This window comes from Sus scrofa, chromosome 9 (genome assembly GCF_000003025.6).
Source record: "Sus scrofa isolate TJ Tabasco breed Duroc chromosome 9, Sscrofa11.1, whole genome shotgun sequence".
Classification (NCBI taxonomy): Eukaryota; Metazoa; Chordata; class Mammalia; order Artiodactyla; family Suidae; genus Sus; species Sus scrofa.
Genome location: NC_010451.4, coordinates 54,775,848 through 54,792,533, shown reverse-complemented (window position 1 = coordinate 54,792,533; position 16,686 = coordinate 54,775,848). Strand labels below are relative to the sequence as shown.

At 41.0% G+C, this 16,686-nt stretch overlaps 1 long non-coding RNA gene across 1 annotated transcript in view; it reads right to left on the bottom strand.

The window, feature by feature from the left end:
- The window catches only part of LOC110255456, a 63,976-nt gene continuing 47,908 nt past the window's right edge, over positions 619 to 16,686 (bottom strand). Inside the window, exon 3 of the long non-coding RNA XR_002335728.1 lies at positions 619 to 771. This is a non-coding gene — a long non-coding RNA (uncharacterized LOC110255456). The remainder of the gene's footprint in view (positions 772 to 16,686) is intronic.

Here is a 16,686-nt window from a genome sequence, read left to right as displayed (position 1 = left end):
TAGTCATAACCATTGCATAAGGGAGAAAGGAACTCTCATTCAGAGCTTCTTAGCTGTGCCAGAAAGTATGCCAGGATGCTTTTAATCCTCACAACAACCACAGAGGGAAGACAGGATGATTACCAGTTGACAGAAAGAGACATCGAGGCACAGAGATAGCAAGTAGTTCTCTAGATAACTGGTAAAACTGTGATTTGCTTCTACATTTGTCTTCATAAGCCCAGGCTCTATTCCCTATTCTATTCAAAGCACTTTCTCTGTTTTTCTGAATTCTGTGCTGCAAAAAGACCTAGCTTCTCTGATCAGAACTTCTGCAGATTGCAATTCCAAACGGTTGGAAGCCAGAATAAAAGGCATAGAATCTTGCCTCTAAGACACTGGTGCATGTCTGGTCCGCTGTGCACATGGTCTGAGTGTGCCTGGGTAGGAGGATTGAACAAGTCCAGTTACCAAAAACAAACTATCTGCAGGGATTTCTGAAACCAGGCCCATGAGTTTCCAGCTCATGGGTTAGGGTTAGGGTTAGGGTTAGGGTTAGGGTTAGGGTTAGGGTTAGGGTTAGGGTTAGAGCTTTTGTTTTTTTTCCTCCTCTAACTACCTCACCAAGTTATGTGTCCTTGCCCCAAGCCCAGGATCTTCAGCTCAATAATTTCTGAGCATTATTCCATTTCCAGACTGTTAGTCATGAAGGCATACCAGTTATCTTCAAAAGGTATGAAACACCTTTACGTGGGCATGGAGAAGCTGATGGAGAGAGACATTTGATCCGTTCTATCAGGACATCAGAGGAAAAGAAAACACATAATCATCTCCTTGAACCTTGAGAGCAAAGATTTTGTTTTACATCTTTTGCATCACACAATGCTCATAATACCCTTGATTGTTAGGAAGGAGAGGGATTATCGTCCCTTCTCCTGGGAAGAAAACCAAGACCCAAATGGATGTCATGACCCAGCTAGACTTATTTAGTTAATTCGCAGCAGGTCTCTAAATTCCCAGCTCAGGGCATTTTACACCGATCCAGGAAGTCTCTACCCTTAGCCTTTGTCCTAAAATATAGCCTTGTTCCCAGGGAATTATCTAGGAAATATTAATTTCTGGTGGTTGATTTTTCCACTCCTGTGAAGTCGTAATAAAGAAGATAAATATTATGATCCAAGCTAATAACTTCCCACTTCCCTCTACAAAGTCAGGGAATAGTCCTTTTTGGAGATGGTCAAAGGCTGTTGATACTGTAAGTGAGGTTAACTAGACCCCACCCAGCTGAGCCTGAGCAGCACCCTGCCTACACTTTCAAATTGCTCAAGTACGAACACAATCATCAAGACCTAGTTGACTGGCACTTGTAGTTCCTGGTTTTCTTTTTTCTTTTTGTCTTTCTAGGGCCGTGCCTGAGACATATGGTGGTTACCAGGCTAGGGGTCAAATTGGAGCTGTAGCTGCTGGCCTACACCGCAGCCACAGCAACACCAGGTGTGAGCTGCATCTGCAGCCTACACCACAGCTCATGGCAATGCCGGATCTTTTAACCCTTGAGTGAGGCCAGGGATCTAACCTGCATCCTCATGGATGCTAGTCAGAGTCATTTCCGCTGAGCCGCGAAGGGAACGCCCCTGGTTTTCTAACAAATAAGTGGTACTTGTTAACACAAACTCATCTACACAAACTTGGCAAGAATTTATTTTTTTTATTTTTTATCTTTTTCCGCAAGCTTAAGGGAAACCACTCCGGTAAATAAAACTTCAAAGACCTAAGTCAAAGAGCCTCATTAGGAAATGAATAGTATATTGCTTATCCCAAAGATTAAACACATTTAAACCAGGAGGGGAAAATGCTGCAGAAAGCAAGGATATGATCTGCTTCTCAGCTAGATTTAATGCAGAGAGCCTGTTGCCACACCCTCAAGGGAGGGGTCAAGTGCGATACAGAAGGCTGGATTCACGTAATCTTGGGACCTAGAGAAGCACTTAAAAAACCAGTTCCTGTTGCTGTTGTTTTTAATCTCAGTGCCAACCCAAATCCCTTAGTTTTCTCAATAAAATATGGGAATTTAGGCCAACTGACTGTGAGTTTATAGTGTCATAACTATCTAAGGTAATTTGGATCTTGCTGTGTTTAAATGGAATAATGGATAGGCCCTTAGGTAGAACGGAGATGAGGGCAATCTGTTTCCTTCTAAATCTGGCTTCAGCATTTCCAGTGTCCAAAGTCCAATTCTGTGTGCTTCAACTTACAGGAGGTTTGGATGAACTTAGAGGGTTTAGGAAAGACACTCAATGATGAATAGTGAGTAGAAAATATAATTTTTTAAAGATTGGGTGAAAGAGAGTTGTGATTACAGGAAAAAAGTATTAAAAAGCTGATCTTCTTCTAGAATATGAAGGATTAGCACAAGTAGGAATCTTCCACTGCATGAGGAGAAATTTCCACTGCATGAGGAGAAATCTTCCACTGCATGAGGAGGTCTTAATTTAGACCAGAAGATAGTGAGAAGTTGCAAGGAAGTATAAAATCAAACAACTACTTGTGTTAAACACAGAATGTCCTGAATGGAAACAGAAGTATGAACTAAGTGACCATCCAGCACTCTTCCCATCCTGTGATGATGTAGAAATCTGGACTCCACACTGAGGGCTGCTTTTACCCTGGACTGTCAGCAATTCAATATGCTTCAAAGAGCTTTCCCTTTTACAGAAGGACCGAAGTTGAAACTGAGGTCTGAAAAATGTCTTTCCTTTAAGGTCTAGCATCAATATCACCTTTTCTAAAAGCCTTGCCCTATTTCATGAGATGGAATTGATTGTTTCTTCCTCATGACTCCCACTGGATTTTTGTTTGTTTGTTTTGTTTTGTTTTGTTTTGAAGGCCACATCCATGGCATATGGAGGTTTCCAGGCTATGGGTCAGATCAGAGCCGTAGCTGCCAGCCTATGCCACAGCCACAGCAATAACAAATTGGAACTGCATCCATGATCTACCCCTGGCTTGTGGCAACACCAGATCCTTTAACCCACTGAGAGAGGCCAGGGATCGAACCCACAACCTCATGGATACTAGTAGAGTTCTTAACTCGCTGAGCCATAACAGGAACTCCTTCACTGGATATTAATATCATCTATTCTATGACATGGATCATAGTCTTCTTTTAGCTAGTTCTCTAATAATTATAATATTTCCTTGTAACAGTTCCCGTGTCCTGTTTATTGTTGTGCAGTTCATGGTGCCCAGTAGGATGCTTAGTACTAGAAGATGTTCAATAAATGTAAATGAAATTGAACTGAACAGAACTATCTGGGTCTCTGGCAGAAATTTAAAGCCACAGACAACATAATATCATTCCTTAGGACTCGCCTTTCTCACTGGGAAACAAATCTCATGATCACCTAGAACAAAATCTAAAAACTTCCAGCAGGACACAGGTAACTTCAGTTAGCACCATTCAGAGAAAATGAATTTGGATGTGTTGAGATAGAGCGTATCGAATTTCAAAATTGTTGCATGTCTACCACCTACATGGTGTTAAAAATGGTTTTACATGCAATGTTTCATGTGATACTAAAAAAAATTAAAAACAAATTGTTGTTATAAGATGGATCATATTGTTTTCACTTGAAAAATGAGGATATTGAGGCACAAAAACACTATGTGATTTGTCCAAGATTATATGATGCTATTAAATGATTAACATGAGCTCCTAATTATAGCCCAGTAGTCTGGCACCACTTTCTGTGACTTTTCACTCCATAGATTTGCCTTGGAAATGGAACATTCAAGTAAAGAAGGAAGGATATTGATTATAGGGAAGGTGGGAACGGCACTGGTGTGCTAGGTGCTCATAAAAAAAAAAAAATCATATTTTTCTACCATTCTCCAGTCTTTATCAGCCACTTCCTGCTCCAGAGTCCTTCATTCATCCAGCCAACCAATCAAACGTTGGAATTACATGGTTCTTTATTAAGATGCAGGTTTGCCATCAGTAATGAGTTGGTTATGCCACTCAGGACTGCCTTTATCGGTCACTTTAGCCCACTTGAGTTTCTGTGTCCTGAGGGCTAGCCCTTCTTGGTATATCTCTCTCAAATCACCCCTCCTCTAACAAAACCCACTTTCCTCTGTCTCCAGGCCTCCTGGACCTTCTGAGGTTTGCAAACAATAGTTCAAGCTAAATGTTTTTCCATTCCAGCCTCAATGGAAGTAGGAAATTTCTCTGGAGAAGAGGCATTAACGTACACACCTGAGATTCCATGGCTCCTCTGAGGAGGAGCCTGAGCTCAAAGCTTTAATGCGATGTGAACTTTTAACGTGACAATTAATGCAGGGACCTTTTCCCTGAGGCAATTAACTTCTGCTCTTCTGTCTAACCATGATTTCAGCCCTGGCAGCAGGCAGGAAATGAATGTCACCGTCACAGTCATAGTCAGTCAACTTAGACTTGTACCCATAGGGCCCTTTCAATTCACAGTTTCTTTGCATCTTTCATGCTTGGGGACCCACGACTCCCTTCAGGTGCTATGACTACATTAGAAGAGAAAATTACCAGCCGCCCCCAAACCAAGCCAGATTTCTCAACATCTGGAGAATGCTACTATGTTGCATTCCCATATTGGCATTTTCCCAGTGCCCTTAATGAATAAATGAAATTCCATGTCTTCCTACGTTTATGCCCCTACATGGTAGCTGCTTGGGGATGCATATTTGTGTTATTGTCCACCAGGGAATCTCTGCAGTGGTGGAATGTCCTATATCCAAGACAGCCAAGAGAGAAACAGTGAAAAACAGCCAATTTGGGAAATTGGAAGGAAAAACATTTAAGAAATATCTCCAAATCAACTTGGAAATCTACTGAGTTGAGAGAGAGGAAGAGAGAGGGACAAAGGAAGGAAGGAAGGAAGGAAAGAAGGAAGGAAGGGAGGAAATCTTATCCCCTGAGTAAAGCAGGGACAGAGTAGCGTTATGGCAATCCGCAATCTAAACTAAAAAAATAAAGAGAAAGGAGTTCCTGTCGTGGCTCAGCGGTTAGGGGACCCAACTGGCATCCATGAGGATGTGGGTTCGATGCCTCTCCTCGATCAGTAGGTTAAGGATCTGGTGTTGCCGTGAACTCTGATGTAGGTTGCAGATGCGGCTCAGACCCTGCATTGCTGTGGCTCTGGCATAGGCTGGTGGCTACAGCTCTGACTGGACCCCTAGCCTGGGAACCTCTATGTGCCATGGCTGTGGCCCTAAAAGACAAAAACAAACAAACAAACAAACAAAAACAACAACAACAACAAAAAGCATAAAAAGAAAAATAAAGAGTGATTATTCATTGAGGAAGGTATGGAGAGAAATGTGACTAATTATAGTTTGAAAATTTCAGGTCATGTATAGGAAATTCCTTTCTGTAAGGTGTATGAAGTCCTAAAAGAAATCAGAAAATATAATGGGTAAAAAAAAAAAGAATTCTTATTACTTAGATAGGTCTTATAGACCAGAAGCTTTGGCATCACAGCAGTTTTATCTGTTTAAAAGCAGAAAATCTTAGATTCTTTTTTTTTTTTTTTGTCTTTTTGCTATTTCTTTGGGCCGCTCCCGCGGCATATGGAGGTTCCCAGGCTAGGGGTCTAATCGGAACTGTAGCCACTGGCCTACGCCAGAGCCACAGCAACCCAGGATCCGAGCCGCGTCTGCAACCTACACCACAGCTCACGGCAACGCCGGATCGTTAACCCACTGAGGAAGGGCAGGGACCGAACCCGCAACCTCATGGTTCCTAGTCAGATTCGTTAACCACTGCGCCACGACGGGAACTCCGAAAATCTTAGATTCTACCCAACACCTACCAAGTCAGAACTTGCTTTTAAGAGATCCATTTAAACATTAAGCATTAATCCAGATAAAAAACAGTGTTTCTATGGCTTAGAAAATATTAGTAGTGAATTATATTTAGCTTTTTAAAAGAAAACCAAATGCATATCCTGCAAAGCTAGAGATTTTCAGCTGACTCCTACTACCTGTCTGGTGCCCTCACTCTGCAGTACTTTATACTCACCCTTTATTCATCTTCAGGAGCATCAGTGACCTTGAAATGCATAGCAATCCTGGGATTATGACCTTGATCTCACTCATCCCTAATGCTTAAGCATTTCTATATCTTTATTTTAATTTTGGAAGAAGCTTTTTAAAAACAAAAGCGCAGGAGTTTCTGTCACGGTGCAGCAGAAACGAATCTGACTAGGAACCATGAGGTTGTAGGTTCAATCCCTGGCCTTGCTCAGTGGGTTAAGGATCTGGCATTGCCGTGATCTGTGGTGTAGGTTGCAAACATGGCTCGGTTTCCGTGTTGCTGTGGCTGTGGTGTAGGCCGGCAACTGTAGCTCTGATTCGACCCCTAGCCTGGGAACCCCCATGTGCCTCAGGTGTGGCCCTAAAAAGCAAAAAATGAAAACAAAACAAAAACAAAAGCACATACATGCACACACACCTATAAACACACACAAACAGAATGAGTTGTGAAGAGAAAAAATAAAATCACAGTATTGATTTATGTAACAAAATAATGTTATCTCAATACTATTTGTTCACTTCCTTTTTCCCTTTCACTTTTATGTCAAGTGATTCAGGTGTTGATAAGATATTGAAAAAATTTTTGATGGGCATAACACCACTTAAAAATCTTATTTCCAGAATTACATTTATTAATGTTTCACAGCATGTTGACAATAATTCTGCTTTTATCCTAGCCTACACATCAACTATAGTCATCAAAAGAGAACTGTTATGTTTCTCCTTCGATTGGCTTAAATATGACTTTTGAGGGCAGGCTGAAGAGGCTGGTGCTCCTGGGGATGCTTCTGGTACCCTGTTTATCAAACTCCATCAGTCTGCACTCCTTTTTTTACATGCTTGGAAGAACTCCCTGCTCCCAAGGGGCAAGAGAAGAAAGGCGCCAGTGCAATACGTACTTTAGTAACATATTCTTGAAGGTAGCCAGGAAATAGCAATAATCAGAGGTTCTTAGAATTTTGAAAGCCCTAAGGGACTTGTAGATCATCTAACGCAATGCCTTTCTTCTACTAATTAGGCGACTAATCAGAGAGGGAGTAATTAGAGCCCCCAGCTTTTATAACTATTTAGTAACAGAGTTAATAACCTAGTTCTCCTGATTTCCATTTCAATTGTCCTTCACACACAGACACACACACACACACACACACACACACACACACTGTCCATCTTATAAAACTAAATCACACTCTCACACATTCACCTTGGAATGGTCAAGGATTGTTCCATGTTGCTCATAGCCATGTTCTCTGTGAGTCGCCACAGAAAGCACCAAAGGCATGTTTATTGGACAAATGAGCAGCTTTTCCCACCGAGTTTCTTGTTCCTGGCTCAGTATAGTCCAACACATTACGATTCAGTCCAGTCATGTCCTGATCTAATAGCATATCATAATCTCTAAGCACATAAGAACATCCCCAGCAGTCCACTTTAAAACATGAGTGGTGAATTTAGAGCCACTCATTTGGAACAGGAGTAGTGATGGGCTTCAGCTTCTTCTGGTCCTGAAGTGACCACATTCCGTGAGATAGACACTAGCATTAAGGGTACAGGCTGTGTTGGGGAATACACGGCTTTCTGAAAGGATGTGGGTGGGTTATGCATGAGCAAGCCATCAAGGAGAGAGGTGATGGACAGAGGCCTTCTAACACAATTAACACTGAATCAAGATTTTTTGTTCTCTTAATAGACCTTTATACTTGTTCCTTAGTTAACACATCAAAAAACTAGTAAGAAAAGTAAAAAAAAAAAAAGTTTATCACATACATGTAACATATAAGTTACACATGATACATATATGTTATCTTCTCTTTCATTTATTTACTGGGAAAATGGCTTCATCCTTATTTTTTAAGGGTCTATGGGCATGAGTGGTCATTTTATGATATGCATTCAATTTTGTTTTCATTTTTTTCTCTAAAAACTTTTCAAGCTTGTTAAAATTCACCACTCCCACCATGTCCTTGGAAGGTATGTATGAATTTATGGATAAGTGGTGGGAGGGAGAAGAAATACCATGATCTCCATTTCATTGAATTAGAAAGCAATGGATAGTGTAGCCACCTGCTTTATTACAAAAGTGTTCTACCGTTCTATTCACCCTACCCAGTTTGTTTCTATAATAGGTATTATTTAGAGTGTAGAGTCAAAGATCAAAAAAAAAATTTTTTTTTGGAGGAATCTACTTTGTTCCCCTCCTGCTGACATGCATTGTAAAAGAAGTACTGTATTTTTACCAAAGGCTAATTCCAGGAAGTGGCACATTGAAATTTATTTATGAAATATAGAAAATGAGAAAAAAAATCAGTATTTGGACACCTGTTTTTTTTCTCACATTTTTAATTAATATGATTAATTTGAAAAAGTAAAACCAAACAGAAATACACTTAGTTTAGGTCATCAGGGTTCACATATTTCTGAAGAGCTTTTTTGTTTTTTTAAAAAGAAGTCCTGATCTAGATCTGATTTTGTGTTTCACCTGAAAAGATCAGAACGACCGGAGGCCATTTACGCAATTAGCATTATACTGAAATTTTAATAACTTAAACTATTAAAACATAAGGGAAGTGTCATCTACTTTTAATGCTTAAATGAATAGAATCTAGTAACATTCCTCACCATTAATAATAAACAACTAAAATGTGTTAAATGTACTATTTGCCAGGTACAGCACCATTTCATTTTCACTAACTATTTGAGACCATTATCTTGCTTTCTAAATGAGAAAATAAGAGTTTAGAGAAAATTTAGAGGCAGGTCTTGTAACTGGTCTTGTGGACTTGGAATAAAAACCCATCTTTGTCTAACTATTGAACCAACCTTCAAAATGAGTATATGCCTTTCAGAAAAAATAATAGTAAGTTCAAAGAGAGACAGTCATTTTAGCATCAAGGGAAACCAATTTTCCAGTCTGGTTCCTCTCCAAGATCACCCAACCTGCTCATTTTACAGGGGATAAAATTGAAGCCCAGAGAAGTTGCCATGGGACAAAGTGCATAGAGCTAGTTAGTAGAACTGGAACTGGAATCCAAATATCTGAGTCCTTCTGTATTTGCAATCTTTCTACCGCACCACTCAAATTACAATAGAATTATAATTATAGGTACAAAATCTGAATCAGTTGCCCTGTCTCCCCAAATCTTCCAGCTTACACTGGTACCCACATTCCCTAAAATCTATGCTCAGAATTAAGCCATCTTGCCTTACATCCCCACTGTCTTAAGTCACCATCAGAAACCCATACCCTCTACGTCATCACCATCACAAGGCATGACTTCCATGCTGAAATTCCATGTAACTGACCTCATCACCCACCCTTCCGATGTGCTTTATGGAATTCACAGTTTTTCTTTTCTTTTCTTTCTTTTTTTTTTTTAGGGCTGCACCGGCAACATATAGAGGCTCCCAGGCTAGGGGTTAAATTGGTGCTGTGGCTGTCAGCCTACACCAGAGTCGCAGCAATGCCAGATCTGAGCTATGTCTGCAACCTACACCACAGCTCACGGCAATGCCAGATCCTTAACCCACTGAGCAAGGCCAGGAATAGAACCCACGTCCTCATGGATACTAGTTAACTGCTGAGCCACAACAGGAACTCCCACAGTTTTTCACCGGCAAACTCTCCAATACAGTCAACTTTTCCTTAAATGTTCTCCTTATCTCTTCAGTCCTTTTACTTACTTGCTTCCAGAGTTTTACTCCTCCACTACTCCTTCAAGTCGCCCACTTATCTGGGTCATATACCTAATCTTGTCATTACATCAGTCAGAGACGAGAAGCCAAATGATCTGAATTTGTTCTCTTTATTTGTTTCTTTATCTATTGACCATTAGTCCCTACTAGGTTATATTTTTATTGAGAATTGGGACCTTTTATGTTTAGCTCAGAATCTAGAGCAGTACCTTACATAAAGCAGGTGCTAAATAAAGAATCTATTAAACAAATGGGCATGGTAGCAGGCTGGATCCTTTTCCTGGTGAAACTAGTAAGTATAGAATTATCAGCTCTTTAATAAAAGCTTCTACGCAACAGGAAACTGGCATGGCATGCCCCAGACATTTAATATATAATAAGAACATAAGTGGTTTGGAGTGAATGTTACAGAAAGAGTATCAAATTTCCTTATCACCCAAAGAACTTGCAAATTAGTTGTAAGACCTATAAGTTAGTTCTAGAAAATGTCATCGTGAAATAAAATGCTAAATCATAAGGTACAAACAATAAATGTAATATGTGTCCATTTCTGTGCTATTTCATTTATTCACTCGTTTATCCATTCTTTTTTTCATTTAGCCAACAAATCCTTACTGGGTACTTTCTATGTACAGAGTTCTCCTGGGCCCTAGGGTTTTCAAAAATGAATAAGATATTACTTCTGCCTTCAGTGATATCACATTTAATAGGGTGAGAAAAACAGGTAAAGAGTTTTAAAAAGAGAAATAACATAACAGATCATATATGTAACTATCGCCTATTCCCTTTCAATCAACATTCTCCACACACACACAAAATCCAATAAGAGAGAACTTCTATGTGTAGATCTCCAAGTTATTTTAAGTATTGGATTCTATTTTCTTACAGTTTCTTTTTAGGCGGTAGAGATTTGGCATCAGAAATGTCAAACATTTTGGTTTACACTTACATTTGGCGTATATAAACAAGAGAAGAGAAGGTATAAGAAACTTGATTGACATATTTACTTGAGGAGTTTGTATTTTCATCTTTTCCAGGTGTTGTTTGCTGCTGCTTTTAAGGTAAGACTGCCAATTATTCAAATTAAAAGACAAAACTGGAGTTCCCGTCGTGGCACAGCCGAAACGAATCCGACTAGGAGCCGTGAGATTGCGGGTTCCATCCCTGGCCTTGCTCAGTGGGTTAAGGATCCAGTGTTGCCGTGAGCTGTGGTATAGGTCGCAGATGTGGCGTGGATCTGGTGTTGCTATGACCAAGATGGTGGACTTGTCCCACCCTCAACTTGGAGAGCAAAGAGTGGCAGGCATCACCAGGCCAGGAGAACCAAGACAAAGAGAGCAAATAGGTGAGAACCCAACCCAGGGAGATACAGAGGCAGGAATGCAGGGGCCAAAGCTCTATGTCCTGGTGCATCTTCCATTGTCCAAGCTATTTCAGTTCAAAGCACACATTCAAAGAGAAAATTATGAAGAATTTCAAGATGGTGACTGCAGAGCATTAAACCCAAGCACGAGGCCCTTCTGAGTAGGGCCCTGGGTGATTGTACTAGTTGCATGTCCATAAAGTTGGCCTTAGGGATAGTCAACCAACAGTGTTGGAGGATGGAAACTTAGGAGGCATATAAGAAAATACCAGAAGCCAGCCAAAGAAGGAAAGCTTTGAGAGGAAACTGGACCTCGAGGAACCAGGAAGCTGGTACATGATATTTAGACCTACCCTCACTGCCATCAAATGGCTGGGAGAAAAAGTGGCTCACCAAGAGTTACAGGGAAGGAACACAGCTAATCCCATTTGTACAATGAAACAGAGAAGTCAGAGGGTCCTGGAATTTACTGAAGTCCACTCTGGTTCTCCATTTCCTCTATGTTGTGACCTGGTACAATGCAGAGAGGGAAAAAAAAAATGATGCTATTGAGCCAAAATGGGGCAAAAATGATTGCCAGCTCATAATGAGAGAAAAAGTCCTAACTCAGGAGTTCCCGTCGTGGCTCAGCAGGTAGTGAACCCAGCTAGCATCCAAGAGGACGTGGGTTCGGTCCCTGGCCTCACTCAGTGGGTTAAGGATCTGGTGTTGCCATGAGCTGTGGTGCAGGTAACAGACTGCGGCTCAGATCCCGCATTTCTGTGGCTGTGGCTGTGGCTGGCGACTGCAGCTCTGATTGGACCCCTAGCCTGGGAACCTCCATGTGCTGTGGTTGCGGCCCTAAAAAGATGAAAAAAAAAGTCCTTCTCAAAGGATATTATTATTATTATTATTTGTCTTTTTTTTTTTTTTTTTTGCTTTTTAGGGCCACACTCATAGCATATGGGTGTTCCCAGGCTAGGGGTCAAATAGGAGCTGTAGCCACTGGCCTACACCACAGCTCACAGCAAAGCCAGATCCTCGACCCACTGAGTGAGTCCAGGGATCAAATCTGCATCATCATGAATACTAGTCAGAGCCACTGAGCCACGACGGGAGCTCCTCCCTTCGGTTTTTAATAGTGGGCCCTTACATCCTTTCTATGCTGAAAAGTACCTGAGACATAGAGTGCAAGCTTTTCCCCTTTTATATAAATACTATAAATTTAATATTGATATTAAAAGGGGGGGAATCATCTCTTCTCAAGGGGCGGCACCTGCAGAGAGATTTACGTCCTGGGAAGTGCATGGTCAAACCGGGGCTGCAGAAGGAGGTTCTAATCCCATTCTTGTACCTCAGTCTGAGACTGGACACTTGACTGAAAAAGACCTGAAATAAAATATTCTACCTATACCATTAATGAAAAAGAATAAATGAATGCCAGAAGGGAATATAAAACATTTTAGCTGTGTAGGGTAGAGTCATGGGTGATTTTGTCTTGTCTCTTACTCTTGTTTCTATAATAAGAGTGAATTATTTTTAATAGGAAAACTATATATACATGTATATGCATACATAGATACATACATATACATACTTTCACATGCTATTTATTATACATATAAGTACATACACTTATACATGTACAAGCACATATATCTTTATATATGTATATTCACACAAAAATACACAAGTGCACACAGAGAGACTTTGGTGAAATAAACCAACAGATTTTTATTTCTTTGAAGAAAAGAGAACTCAAAACCATCAAGACCTATGAAGCATCCTGGACTCTAAAATTGACATGTGTTTTCTATCAAAGTGCCTAACATACTGTAATTATAACATAGTTTATGGAAGGAAGCAAAGAAAGAGGGAAAAGAGGGAGGGAGAAAGAGACAGAGGGAAGAAAGAAAGGAGGAAGGATGGAAGGAAGGAAATGAGGGAGGGAGGAAGGGTGCTTTTTCATAATCTTTAAAAGAGGATTAGAAAACACTTGGATTCAAATATACAGAGTTTTGAAGTTCTCATTGTGGCTCAGTGGTTAACAAACCTGACTAGCATCCACGAGGACGTGGGTTCGATCCCTGACCTCGCTCATGGGTTAAGGATCCGGCATTGCTGTGAGCTGTGGTGTAGGTCACAGACGCGGCTTGGATCTGGCGTGGCTGTGGCTCTGGCGTAGGCCGAGAGCTACAGCTCCGATTGGACCCCTAGGCTGGAAACTTGCATATGACGTGGGTGCAGCTCTAAAAAGACAAACTGTATATGTATAGATAGATAGATAGAGAATTTAGAAAACCTCATAACTCTCATGAAGATGATTTCTTGTTTATTTGTCTGTTTCTTTTCTAACATCAAATTTTCCTCAGCCCTCACCCTTTGGAGGACGTGATTACTGCATACATCATAGGTATGGCTTTAGGAAGTTAGTGCCTAGGCAACTGGCAAGATATGCAGCAATAACTGACATTTGAACACAATGTAAACCAAAAAAAAAAAAGGCAAAACAAACTGAAATATTGCACTTTCCTATCATCAGAGTAGGTATTCACAGAGTATAACCTTACTCAATTCATACAGAAATGTCTATCAGCTTGCTTACCCCAGTGGCTGCTCTGGGGGTGAGGGAAGCAGGACGCAACAACAGAACAATTTCACACACTGCAGGAGTCAGGATGGGGACTCCAGGGCCCCAGGGAGTATCTCTAGCCTTGAAGATTTTATCTGGACACAATTACCTTCTCAAGGCCTGTTATGCCACCATTTGCTAAGGCTCCTGCTGGTGGGAGTAACAAGGTAACTTATAAGTGTATGACTGAAGTGAAGCCTTTCCTTCTTTGGGGTTTTCAGAGGAGGGTGAGAAAGAGCCCTGGAGAATGGTTAGAAGGCGAGGGTTCCTCTAATGGTACCTGGAAGGAGAAAGGGAGGACTGGCTTGGGGTATTGGAAACTGCCCTGCCTTTTTGTTAACATAAAAAAGGCCATCTGGGGCTCATTCTCAGCTTCAGGAAAATAGTGTTGGGGAAAAGTGACTCTGGCTTGGATTGTCAGTGTTGGAAAGTAAGACACACAAACACAAGGAGGTCTCAACAAGGCTCTTTACTTCTGCAGAAGGGCGCAAGTGCTCAAAAGGCGCATGAGGAAGGAAGGATCCCCCCCCATTTATCCCTAACACAGGCAGTACATCTGTCCCCTTCCCATTGGTCAGGTCAGGATGCACATTCTTCTAGATTGACTAATTTGAAATGAATTGTTACTGGGAGAAGAGGAAAAGAAGTAGGTGGAGGAATGTGCCTCAGATAAAGCAGGAACCAAATGGAGTAGCCAAAACTTCTTCTGATATAAAAGACTTATGTTGGTGTTCCCGTGGTGGCTCAGTGGTTAACAATCCGACTAGGATCAGCCAGGTTGCGGGTTCGATCCCCAGCCTTGCTCAAGTGGGTTAAGGATCCAGCATTGCCATGAGCTGTGGTGTAGATTCGGCTCGGATCCCACGTTGCTGTGGCTGTGGTGTAGGCCAGAGGCTACAGCTTCCATTAGACCCCTAGCCTGAGCGGCCCTAGTAATGGCAAAAAGACAACAATAACAACAAAAAGAAAACACATATATTAATTCTCCCAATAGTTAGTAGCAGGTAGGGAAATTTCCCTTTACAGATATTTTTCGGAAAGATTTTTGAGGCAGTTTGTTCTATGGGTATGTCTAAGCGAGAGATAGGGTATAGGGTTAGAGGACAAATGCAAGATGCTCTTGAAACGAATGGATACCCACAAGCTCAAATTGTAAAATCTCAAGCAGTGACATTAGGGAGAAGTGGGGTGTTTGACAGAGCCCCCAAGAGGAACCATCCCAGCTCTAACACATCCCCATCTGGCTTCACACTGGGACTGCCACCTGCCAATTCCCTCTTTGCCTCGTCAAGCCTGTAGGTAAGATGGAGAGAAGGTTCTGAAGGGATGGCAAGATTTTCCTTACAGTTGCAGAGAATTGGATTTTCACACTTGCTAAACTGGAGGAGAAAGAGAAGATAAAAAGAAGTGGAAGAGGAAGAGATGGAAGATAGTGCTTCCAGCTGGTTTCCTCCGATCAAGGCACCTAAGTCCATCACCCACCAAAGGTTAGAACAAAGATTGTGAATGGGCAAAAGTTACAGGGATCGATTCACATTCTGGAATGGATGCTTTACATGACTATTCATGATATTCTCAAGTGGAAAATTTCCCTGAAATCCCATAGGAATCTGCCCAAACCATTGAGCTCCCTTGCCCACCCCAGCCCAATATTTCTAGGATGGAAGGGAGTACAAAATGAAATGCTCATTTTTCCAAGTATTAATATTCTGTCTCTTAATATCATCTAGGGGTCTCTTGTTCTCTGTCCTCCAAACAGGGTGGAACAAAAATTTTGCAGATTACTGGAGATTGTCATTTTATGCCTCATTGAGATGTCCTGTCCCAGTTTTTCTGTCCTGGTTGCATATGTCTCATTGCCAGGGTTCTTTGATTATGGATCTTAACTGACTAAATGAGTCTGTTTGTTTTGATTAAAACAAACAGCTGGATCTCGGAATGACTGGCTTGAAGCTGCAAACATACATCAAGGGTGCCCCTTGCTATTTGCTAAAAAAGCTGACCCCTGCATTTGCTGTAGGATCAATTCAATGTGAACACAAGGATTTGATAGCCCAGGACCCAGCCAAAGAGAAGCAAAATAAATAAATGAAAGCAGTATCATATCCGTAACACATCCACTGTTCTCAATTTTGACTGAATGTTGTTGTAACCTGAAGGTCTTTTAGAACATATCCATACCCTATCTTCACCCCTAAACAAATTTATTTAATTGGCCTGGGTAGGAGTAGTGATGAAAGAGCAGTGAGGTTGAAAATCTCTGTAGTGATTCTAGGTAAGTAATGAGGTAACATTAATGAAAAGTAAAGAATGGTGATTATATCTATTTTATGATGATTAAACTCCTGCAGTGGGGTTGAGCTGTAAAAATGTTTTTCGTACAAATCACTTCTCAATTATCCAAGCAAATCAAAGGGCCAGTGAATCAGATGATATAGGAGTGGATATACAAACAAACAAACAAACGAATAAAACAGCAAGAAAATCTAAATTTGAACTCTTAGCATAAACCAGACAGTGTGTTGAGAGCGGTAAAGAACACAAAGGAATCAATAAGGCACAGAAATGATTTTAAAGGAGGTCAAAGGCATGCATTTAACTAAGCACTGAGCTCTATCCTAGGCATAAGATTAAAAGCAGTAAAGACAGCACAGTTTTTTACTCTCCTGAAGTCTGCATTCTACTAAATTAAGAATAAAACAAATCTAAAAAATGCAAAAAAGTAGCAGACTTCGAAATACAGAGAACGAATTAATGGTTATGAGTGGGCAGAGGAAAGGGGGGAGGGGCAATATAGGAGTGGGGGATTAAGAGGTACAACTAGTAGGTAGAAAATAAGCTACAGGAGTTCCTGCTGTGGTGCAGTGGGTTAAGAATCCAAATTTAGGGAGTTCCCATTATGGCTCAGCAGAAACGCATCTGACTAGCATCCATGAGGGTGCAGGTTCCATCCCTGGCCTCCCTCAGTGGGTTA